Below are 11,396 nucleotides of genomic sequence, written 5' to 3'. Positions count from 1 at the left end.
TAGTGTAAGTGGATCATGAACCACTCAAATGACTAGAGAGATGTACTTTTTGAGTGGGAGTTTCGCGAGTAATTTGATTAAGTTAAACTCTAATTATCTTGAACATAGTCTAAGTCCACTTTGAATATATTTGTGTTGTAGATCATGGCTCACGCGACAGTCACCCTGAATTTTAATACGTTCCTAGAGAAAGCTAAGTTGAAAGATGATGGAAGCAACTTTGTAGACTGGGCTCGTAATCTTAAGCTAATCTTACAAGCTGGGAAGAAGGATTATGTCCTTAATGCTGCGCTAGGAGATGAACCACCCGCCACGGCTGATCAGGATGTTAAGAACGCTTGGTTAGCACGTAAGGAGGACTACTCAGTAGTTCAATGTGCAGTCTTGTATGGCTTAGAACCGGGACTTCAACGTCGCTTTGAACGTCATGGAGCATTTGAGATGTTCCAGGAGTTGAAGTTTATCTTTCAGAAGAATGCCCGGATCGAGAGGTATGAGACCTCCGATAAATTCTATGCTTGCAAGATGGAGCAAAACTCGTCTGTCAGTGAACATGTGCTCAAAATGTCTAGGTACTCAAACCGTCTAGCTGAGCTGGGGATTGAACTCCCGCAAGAGGCTATCACTGACAGAATCCTTCAATCACTGCCGCCAAGCTATAAAGGCTTTGTGTTGAACTACAACATGCAAGGGATGAACAAGTCTCCCGGCGAGTTGTTTGCGATGCTGAAAGTCGCAGAGTCTGAACTCCGTAAAGAGCATCAAGTGTTGATGGTTAATAAGACCACTAGTTTCAAGAGAAACGGCAAAGGCAAGAAGGGTAATTCAAACAAGAGCGGCAAGCCTGTTGCCAATCCGACGAAGAACCCCAAAGCTGGACCTAAGCCTGAAACAGAGTGTTACTATTGCAAGGGTATGGGTCACTGGAAGCGCAATTGCCCCAAGTATCTGGCAGATAAGAAGGCGGCCAAAGAAAAATCAGGTATATTTGATATACAAGTTATTGATGTGTACTTAACTGGCTCTCGTAGTAGTGCCTGGGTATTCGATACCGGTTCTGTTGCTCATTTTTGTAACTCGAAACAGGAATTGCGGAATAGACGAAGGCTGGCGAAAGATGAAGTGACGATGCGCGTAGGAAATGGTTCCAAGGTTGATGCAATCGCCGTCGACACAGTTTCACTTCTGTTACCATCAGGATTACTTATGAACTTAAGTCATTGTTATTTAGTGCCTGCGTTGAGCATGAACATTATATCTGGATCTTGTTTATTGCGAGACGGTTACTCTTTTAAGTCAGAGAATAATGGTTGTTCTATTTCTATGAGTAACATCTTTTATGGTCATGCACCCAATGTGAGAGGATTGTTCATATTGAATCTTGATAGCGATACACACATACATAGCATTGAGACCAAAAGGGTTAGAGTTAACAATGATAGCGCCATATTTTTGTGGCACTGCCGCTTAGGTCATATTGGTGTAAAGCGCATGAAGAAACTCCATGCTGATGGACTTTTGGAGTCACTTGACTTTGATTCACTTGACACGTGCGAACCATGCATCATGGGCAAGATAACTAAGACTCCGTTCTCCGGAACAATGGAGCGTGCAAGTGAATTGTTGGAAATCATACATACCGATGTGTGTGGTCTGATGAGCGTGGAGGCACGCGGCGGATATCGTTATTTTCTCACCTTGACTGACGATTTGAGTAGATATGTATATGTCTACTTGATGAAGCACAAGTCTGAAACATTTGAAAAGTTCAAGCAATTTCAGAGTGAAGTTGAAAATCATCGTAACAAGAAGATCAAGTTCCTACGGTCTGATCGTGGGGGTGAATATCTGAGTTTCAAGTTTGGTGCTCACTTAAGACAATGTGGAATTGTTTCACAGTTAACACCGCCTGGAACACCACAGCGTAATGGTGTGTCCGAACGTCGTAATCGTACTTTATTAGAGATGGTGCGATCTATGATGTCTCTTACCGATTTGCCGTTATCGTTTTGGGGTTATGCATTAGAAACAGCTGCATTCACTTTAAATAGGGCACCATCAAATCCGTTGAGACGACGCCATATGAACTATGGTATGGCAAAAGGCCAAAGTTTTCGTTTCTTAAAGTTTGGGGATGTGATGCTTATGTCAAAAAGCTTCAGCCTGAAAAGCTGGAACCCAAAGCGGGAAAGTGCGTCTTCATAGGTTACCCAAAGGAGACAGTTGGGTACACCTTCTATCTCAAATCCGAGGGCAAAGTGTTTGTTGCTAAAAACGGAGCTTTTCTCGAGAAGGAGTTTCTCTCGAGAGAATTGAGTGGGAGGAAGATAGAACTTGACGAGGTTGTCGAACCTCTCATCCCTCTGGATGGTGGCGCAGGGCAAGGGGAAACCTCTGTCGTTGCGACGCCGACTGAGGAGGAAGTTAATGATGGTGATCATGAAACTCCGGTTCAAGTTTCTGTCGAACCACGCAGGTCGACGAGACCACGTGCTGCTCGAGAGTGGTACGGTAATCCCGTCTTATCAATCATGTTGTTGGACAACAATGAACCTGCAAATAATGAAGAAGCAATGGTGGGCCCAGATTCCAACAAATGGCTAGAAGCCATGAAGTCCGAGATAGGATCCATGTATGAGAACAAAGTGTGGACTTTGGAGGTACTGCCTGAGGGCCGCAAGGCTATTAAGAACAAATGGATCTTTAAGAGGAAGACGGACGCTGACGGCAATGTTACCGTTTATAAAGCTCGACTTGTGGCAAAGGGTTTTACACAAGTTCAAGGAGTTGACTACGATGAGACATTCTCACCCGTAGCGATGCTTAAGTCCGTCAGAATCATTTTAGCAATAGCTGCATTTTTCGATTATGAAATCTGGCAGATGGATGTCAAAACGGCATTCCTTAGCGGTTTCCTTAAGGAAGAATTGTATATGATGCAACCCGAAGGTTTTGTCGATCCTAAGAATGCTAACAAGGTGTGCAAGCTCCAGCGATCCATTTATGGACTGGTGCAAGCATCTCGGAGTTGGAACAAACGTTTTGATGAAGTGATCAAAGCATTTGGGTTTATACAAGTGGTTGGAGAATCTTGTATTTACAAGAAAGTGAGTGGGAGCTCTGTGGCGTTTCTAATATTATATGTGGATGACATATTGCTGATTGGAAACAACGTGGAGTTTTTGGAGAGCATAAAGGATTACTTGAATAAAAGTTTCTCTATGAAGGACCTAGGAGAAGCTGCTTACATTCTAGGCATTAAGATCTATAGGGATAGATCAAAACGCGTGATAGGACTTTCACAAAGCACATACCTTGATAAAGTTTTGAAGAGGTTCAAAATGGAACAGTCCAAGAAAGGGTTCTTGCGAGTTTTACAAGGTACGAGATTGAGTAAGACTCAGTGCCCAGCAACTGATGAAGATAGAGAGCATATGCGCTCCGTCCCCTATGCTTCATCCATAGGTTCTATCATGTATGCAATGCTGTGCACTAGACCGGATGTTAGCCTGGCCATAAGTATGGCAGGTAGGTTCCAGAGTAATCTAGGAGTGGATCACTAGACAGCGGTCAAGAATATCCTGAAGTACCTGAAAAGGACTAAGGAGATGTTTCTCGTGTATGGAGGTGACGAAGAGCTCGCCGTAAAAGGTTACGTCGATGCAAGCTTTGACACAGATCCGGACGACTCTAAGTCGCAAACCGGATACGTATTTATTCTTAATGGGGGTGCGGTAAGCTGGTGCAGTTCCAAGCAAAGCGTCGTAGCAGATTCTACATGTGAAGCGGAGTACATGGCTGCCTCGGAGGCGGCTACGGAGGGTGTCTGGATGAAGCAGTTCATGACGGATCTTGGAGTGGTGCCAAGCGCACTGAATCCAATAACCTTGTTCTGTGACAACACGGGTGCCATTGCCTTAGCAAAGGAACCACGGTTTCACAAGAAGTCCAGACACATCAAACGACGCTTCAACCTCATCCGCGACTACGTCGAAGGAGAGGACGTAAATATATGCAAAGTGCACACGGATCTGAATGTAGCAGACTGTATGGGTCTTAGATTTATTACAATGTAATTCGCATGATGATGTGAGGGCTAGATTATTGACTCTAGTGCAAGTGGGAGACTGTTGGAATTATGCCCTAGAGGCAATAATAAATATAGTTATTATTATAATTCCTGTATCAAGATAATCGTTTATTATCCATGCTATAATTGTATTGAATGAAGACTCATTTGCATGTGTGGATACATAGACAAAACACTGTCCCTAGCAAGCCTCTAGTTGGCTAGCCAGTTGATCAAAGATAGTCGGTGTCTTCTGATTATGAACAAGGTGTTGTTGCTTGATAACTGGATCACGTCATTAGGAGAATCATGTGATGGACTAGACCCAAACTAATAGACGTAGCATGTTGATCGTGTCATGTTGTTGCTACTGTTTTCTGCGTGTCAAGTATTTGTTCCTATGACCATGAGATCATATAACTCACTGACACCGGAGGAATACTTTGTGTGTATCAAACGTCGCAACGTAACTGGGTGACTATAAAGATGCTCTACAGGTATCTGTGAAGGTGTTAGTTGAGTTAGTATGGATCAAGACTGGGATTTGTCACTCCATGTGACGGAGAGGTATCTCAGGGCCCACTCGGTAATACAACATCACACACAAGCCTTGCAAGCAATGTGACTTAGTGTAAGTTACGAGATCTTGTATTACGAAACGAGTAAAGAGACTTGCCGATAAACGAGATTGAAATAGGTATGCGGATACTAACGATCGAATCTCGGGCAAGCAACATACCGAAGGACAAAGGGAATGACATACGGGATTATATGAATCCTTGACACTGAGGTTCAAACGATAAGTTCTTCGTAGAATATGTAGGATCCAATATGGGCATCCAGGTCCCTCTATTGGATATTGACCGAGGAGTCTCTCGGGTCATGTCTACATAATTCTCGAACCCGCAGGGTCTGCACACTTAAGGTTCGATGTTGTTTTATGAGTATTTGAGTTATATGGTTGGTTACCGAATGTTGTTCGGAGTCCCGGATGAGATCACATACATCACGAGGGTTTCCGGAATGGTTCGAAAACGAAGATTGATATATAGGATGACCTCATTTGATTACCGGAAGGTTTTCGGAGTTACCGGGAATGTACCGGGAATGACGAATGGGTTCCGGGAGTTCACCGGGAGGGGGGGGGGCAACCCACCCCGGGGAAGCCCATAGGCCTTGAGGGTGGCGCACCAGCCCTTAGTGGGCTGGTGGGACAGCCCAAAAGGGCCCTATGCGCATTGGAAGAAAAAATCAAAGAGAAATAAAAAAAAAGAGGAGGTGGGAAGGGAAGGAAGGACTCCCACCCACCAAACCAAGTCCAACTCAGTTTGGGGGGGGGGGAGACCTTCCCCCCTTGGCTCGGCCGACCCCCTTGGGGCTCCTTGAGCCCCAAGGCAAGGTCCCCTCTCTCCCACCTATATATATGGAGGTTTTAGGGCTGATTTGAGATGACTTTTCCACGGCAGCCCGACCACATACCTCCATGGTTTTTCCTCTAGATCGTGTTTCTACGGAGCTCGGGCGGAGCCCTGCTAAGACAAGGTCATCACCAACCTCCGGAGCACCGTCATGCTGCCGGAGAACTCTTCTACCTCTCCGTCTCTCTTGCTTGATCAAGAAGGCCGAGATCATCGTCGAGCTGTACATGTGCTGAACGCGGAGGTGCCGTCCGTTCGGTACTAGATCGTGGGACTGATCGCGGGATTGTTCGCGGGGCGGATCGAGGGACGTGAGGACGTTCCACTACATCAACCGCGTTCACTAACGTTTCTGCTGTACGGTCTACAAGGGTACGTAGATCACTCATCCCCTCTCGTAGATGGACATCACCATGATAGGTCTTCGTGCGCGTAGGAAATTTTTTGTTTCCCATGCGACGTTCCCCAACAAGCATATGGCTCACAAGAAAATATAACTAGCACTATTTTCTTCTGCGTTGTCGATTTATTGGATTTAATTGCCAAATGTGCGTTCCCTAAGGCAAAAATATGTCCGTGTTTATCAATGAGGCAAATACGGAGTAGCACAGATGCAACACAATTTTGTGATTAGGAGACCCCACACACGGATTAAGAACTAAAAAGGCATGAAACTTCATCAAAGCACACATTACGCATCGTCGAAACTAGTGAAACGGAATTCAAAAAATGGCTAGTGAGCCAGCCTCACCATGCGGGGGCGTTTGCCAATAACTCTCGTTGCTGCTCAGAGATGCAGCGGCTAGTTTTTATACTGGCAGGGGTGAACCTAATCACAGCACTGGGCATGTGGTCTAACAGATGCATGCACTTGTAGACACTACACATAGCTGCGTGTTGTATTACCCATCCCATCATGCAAAGCATAACCAAGTTACCTGAATTTTAAAATTCACTAAACAAGGAACCAATTTTTGCAATGGCCATTCTAATTCCCAAAATATCTAAGGTAGGTTATTTAAAAATATGTATACCAATCTGTATGCATGTTGATACCATAAAAACTCAAGATGAAGTATCATATACCTAGGATATTCAGAATTGAATATCATAGTGCCAAAAAATCAAAGAACATGACCCTGAGGTTGGCATATTTGGACGTAGGCCCTGAGCTTCTTCAAGGGCACGGAGGTGTAATCGTAGAGGCGGTCGTGGGGGGAGAAGACGATGAGGGTGACCTCAGCGTCGAAGAGCACGCCCAGCTCGAAGGCCTTCTTGAGCAGCCCACTCTGACGCTTGGACAAGGTGACCTGCCGGCTCGTGGCGTCCTCAATCCGCCGCATCTCGCGCCGGCCCCTCTTCCCGCTGCCCTTCTTGGCCCCCGCCGCTGCCTCTGCCACCACGATCTGCTGCTGCTGCTGCTCACCTTCTTCAGGCACCGCCACCGCCTCCGGCAATGACGGCGTGATGGATTGGACGAATCTAGGGAGGGAGGGAGGGAGGGAGGGAGGATGAGGAGCAGCGGCCCATGCCTAATCTAGTGGAGGGAGATGTGTTTTCCAAGGAGGCAAATATAGAGCGGACGTGCTGCTCCACCCAGGTCCCGAGCACCAGGTCCAGCTCCAGGAAGCCCCTCTGCTTGCTCCTGTACACCAGACTGTACGCACACATGCAACACGACCCCTCGATCAACATCCATGCTCGGTGACCCATAAGCTGTAGAGGAGATGGGGTAGGAGGAGACGCACCCGTTGACGAGGCGGCGGCGGCTCTCGTTGTTGGAGAGGTCGATGGCGATGCCGGTGGTGTTCTGGGCCACTTTGCTGCACCTTTGCTACTTGCTACTTGCTACGAATAATCTCACCACACAACTACTTGTTACCGATAATTTCATTGCTTGCAGATATTACCTTGCTGAAAACCACTTGTCAGATCCTTCTGCTCCTCGTTGGGTTCGACACTCTTACTTATCGAAAGGACTACGATAAATCCCCTATACTTGTGGGTCATCAAGACTCTTTTCTGGAGCCGTTGCCGGGGAGTGAAGCGCCTTTGGTAAGGAAACATTTATATAGTGTGCTGAAATTTATTGTCACTTGTTGCTATGGAAACTAATCCTACAAGACGCTAAACCTAGACTCATCAGATGGGTTCTCTTGCTACAAGAATTTGATTTGCACATTGTCGACATGAAGGGTGCTGATAACCCAGTAGCAGATAACTTGTCTAGGTTGGAGAATGTTCTTGATGACCCACAACCTATTGATGATAGCTTTCCCGATGAGCAATTGAATGTCATCAATACTTCACGTAGTGCACCGTGGTATGCTGATTATGCAAACTATACGTTGCCAAATATATACCACCTAGTTTCACATACCAGCAAAAGAAGAAATACTTCTTTGACTTTAGACATTACTTTTGGGATGATCCTCACCTTTATAAGGAAGGAGTAGATGGTGTTATTAGACGTTGTGTACCTGAACCTGAACAGGGACAGATCCTACATAAGTGTCACTGCGAGGCCTACGGAGGACACCATGCGGGAGATAGAACTGCAGACAAGGTATTGCAATCAGGTTTCTATTGGCCCACTCTCTTCAAGGATGCCCGTAAGTTTGTCTTGTCTTGTGACGAATGTGAAAGAATAGGTAATATCAGTAAACGTTAGGAAATGCCTATGAACTATTCACTTGTCATTGAACCATTTGATGTTTGGGGCTTTGATTATATGGGACCTTTTCCAAAATCAAATGGGTATACTCATATCCTAGTTGCTGTTGATTACGTCACTAAGTGGGTAGAAGCTATCCCAAATAGTAGTGCTGATCACAACACCTCTATCAGGATGCTTAAAGAAGTTATTTGCCCTAGATTTGGAGTCCCTAGATATCTAATGACCGATGGTGGTTCACATTTCATTCATGGCGCTTTTCGTAAAATGCTTGCTAAGTACGATGTCAACCGTAAAATTGCGTCTCCCTATCACCCTTAGTCAAGTGGTCAAGTAGAGCTAAGCAATAGAGAGATTAAACTGATTCTGCAAAAGACTGTCAATAGGTCTAGAAAGAACTGGTCTAAAAAGCTCGATGATGCACTGTGGGCTTACAGAACTGCCTATAAGAGTCCCATTGGCATGTCTCCGTACAAAATGGTGTACGGTAATCGCTTGAGCTAGATCATAAAGCTTATTGGGCAATCAAAGAGCTCAACTTTGATTTCAAACTTGCTGGTGAGAAGAGGTTATTTGATATTAGCTCACTTGATGAATGGAGAGCTCAGACATATGAAAATGCCAAGCTGTTCAAAGAAAAAGTCAAGAGGTGGCATGATAAAAGGATACAAAAGCATGAGTTCAATGTAGGTGATTATGTCTTGCTATACAATTCTCGTTTAAGATTTTTTGCAGGCAAGCTTCTCTCCAAGTGGGAAGGTCCTTACATTGTTGAGGAAGTATATTGTTCCGGTGCTATCAAGAGCAACAACATGGAAGGTAATTTTCCGAGAGTGGTAAATGGGCAGAGAATCAAGCATTATATCTCACGTTCTCCCATAAATGTTGAGAGCAATATTATCAATACCATAACTCCGGAAGAATACCTAAGGGATATTTATCCGCCTGTTTCAGACTCCGAAAACGAAGAGGTATGTGATTCGGTAAGAAAACATACTCCAAAACTTTTCCAGTAGGAATTTTTCTCCGTTTTGGAATATTTAGAAAAATACAAAAATTTAAAGCAGTCCGGAAAGCGCATGAGGAGGCGAAAAGCCTGCCAGGCGCGGGCCACCCTCTGGCCACGCCTGGGGGGCTTATGGCCACCTCGTGTGCCTCCCGGACTCTGTTTTCTTGCGGAGTACTCCTTCTCGTCTGGAAAAAATCATTGTATATTCTCCCGAAAGGTTTGACCCTCGTATCACGCAAATTTTCCTCTGTTTTCGTTTCAAGCTTGTTTTCTGCCGCAGATTTAAAGCAAGATGTCGTCGCAAGATTCAAAGGGGGAGAGCTATGTGGCCGATTAACTTGCTAACCCCAAGGTCTATGGGGACTTGGATCCTTATTATGAGGAAGAAGATTATGATCCCAAGGGTAAGGAACAAACAAGTTCCGATGAGGAGGAGGCTCCTCTACCTCAACTTGGACACACACATGTGGAGTTCAAGAAGTCGAGCCTCCCTGACTCAAGGAAGAAGCCTAAGACTTTGTTTATCCCTTCTCATTTCTTGCAGGAGAGTAAGCAGGAATTATGCCAAAGGGTGTTGAGGCTTGAAGAGGAAAATGACGATCTGAGGGAGCAAAATTTTATGCTCAAGTGGGAATTAAACAAGTTCAAGAACTATGCAACAACTCCACCACCATCACCTCCAAAGGAAGACAACTGAGCATGGGTATGGGCAATCCCCTTGGCTTGTGCCAAGCTTGGGGGAGTTTCCCCAGTATCGTATCACCATCACATCTTTTGCCTTTACCTTTTCTTAGTTCATTCCTTTTCGGTTTTATTCTTCTCTAGTAGAATAAAGGTCTTAGTGTTTTAGGCTTGAGTTTTGCTTTGTGTCACTCGTGATGTATTCGAGCTCGTGAGCCATATAATAAAGGGTGTCTTAGTTAACGGCCTTGCCTCATGCCATGATCAAATGAATGAGAAAAGAACAAAAGCATGAAAGATCATGTAATGATCTTATGGGAAGTGATGGTTTCACATATAAAAAGAATGATGATTGAAACTTGTTGAGGGTAGACAAACGCAGACCTTGGTCATTGTTGCTATTAATAGGAAGTGATAAAGAAGGAGAGGTTCACATATAAATATATCATCTTTGACACCATCTGTGATTGTGAACACTCACTAAACTATTACATGCTTAGAAGTATATGTTGGACAAGGAAGACAACATAATGAATTATGTTTGCTTGGTTCCGAACAATGTTATATGACTAGAGATCCCTTAGCATGTGACGATTGCTTCCTCCTCATATTAGCCAAACCTTCCGGATTAAGTACATATACTACTTGTGCATCCATAAACCTTCAACCCAGTTTTTCCACGAGAGTCCACCATACCTACCTATGGATTGAATAAGATCCCTCAAGTAAGTTGGCATCGGTGCAAGCGATAAAAATTGCTCCCTAATACGTAAGATCTATTAGTGTGTGTGGAAAATAAGCTTTGTACGATCCTGTGATGAGGAAGACATAAAAGCGACGGACTGCATAATAAAGTTCTTTATCATAGGAGGCAATATAAAGTGACGTTCCTCCACACTAAGAGGACACACATCCAAATCTCAAAAGTGCATCACAACCTCTGCTTCCCTCTGTGAAGGGCTATCTTGTACCTTTACTTTTTGCCCTTGAAAGAGTCATGGTGATCTACACCAATTCCTTATTTCGCCTTTTTATTGGCTAACATCATATGCTAGGGAAAGATCTATATTCATATGTCAACTTGGAAGTAAGTATTCATGAACTATTATTGTTGACATTACCCTTTAGGTAAGTGGTTGGGAGGCGAAACTATAAGCCCCTATATTTCTCTGTGTTCAGCTGAAACTTTGATGTCATGAGTACCACGTGAGTTGTAGCAATTGTAGAAGACAAAAAGAGGATTGAGTATGTGGATTTGTTTTATAAGCTCTTATTTGACTCTTTCTGATGTTGTGATAAATTGCAATTGCTTCAATGACTAAAGGCTATCGGTTGTTAATTCTCGGTAAGGTTCTTGATCCATGCTTTACTTTCTGAAGGAATTGTCACTTTAGCATAAGAGATGATATGATGGTATTGCTGTTCTGAAAATGATCATGATGCCTGCATGTTCGTATCTTGTTTTGTCGACACCTCTCTCCCTAAACATGTGGGCATGTTCATTGATCTAGGCTTTCGCTTGATGACAAGCGAGGTCTGAGCTTG

This window comes from Hordeum vulgare, chromosome 1H (assembly GCF_904849725.1).
Source record: "Hordeum vulgare subsp. vulgare chromosome 1H, MorexV3_pseudomolecules_assembly, whole genome shotgun sequence".
Taxonomy (NCBI): domain Eukaryota; kingdom Viridiplantae; phylum Streptophyta; class Magnoliopsida; order Poales; family Poaceae; genus Hordeum; species Hordeum vulgare.
The sequence above is the reverse complement of the archived record's forward strand: the minus strand, read 5'-3'. Positions refer to the sequence as shown.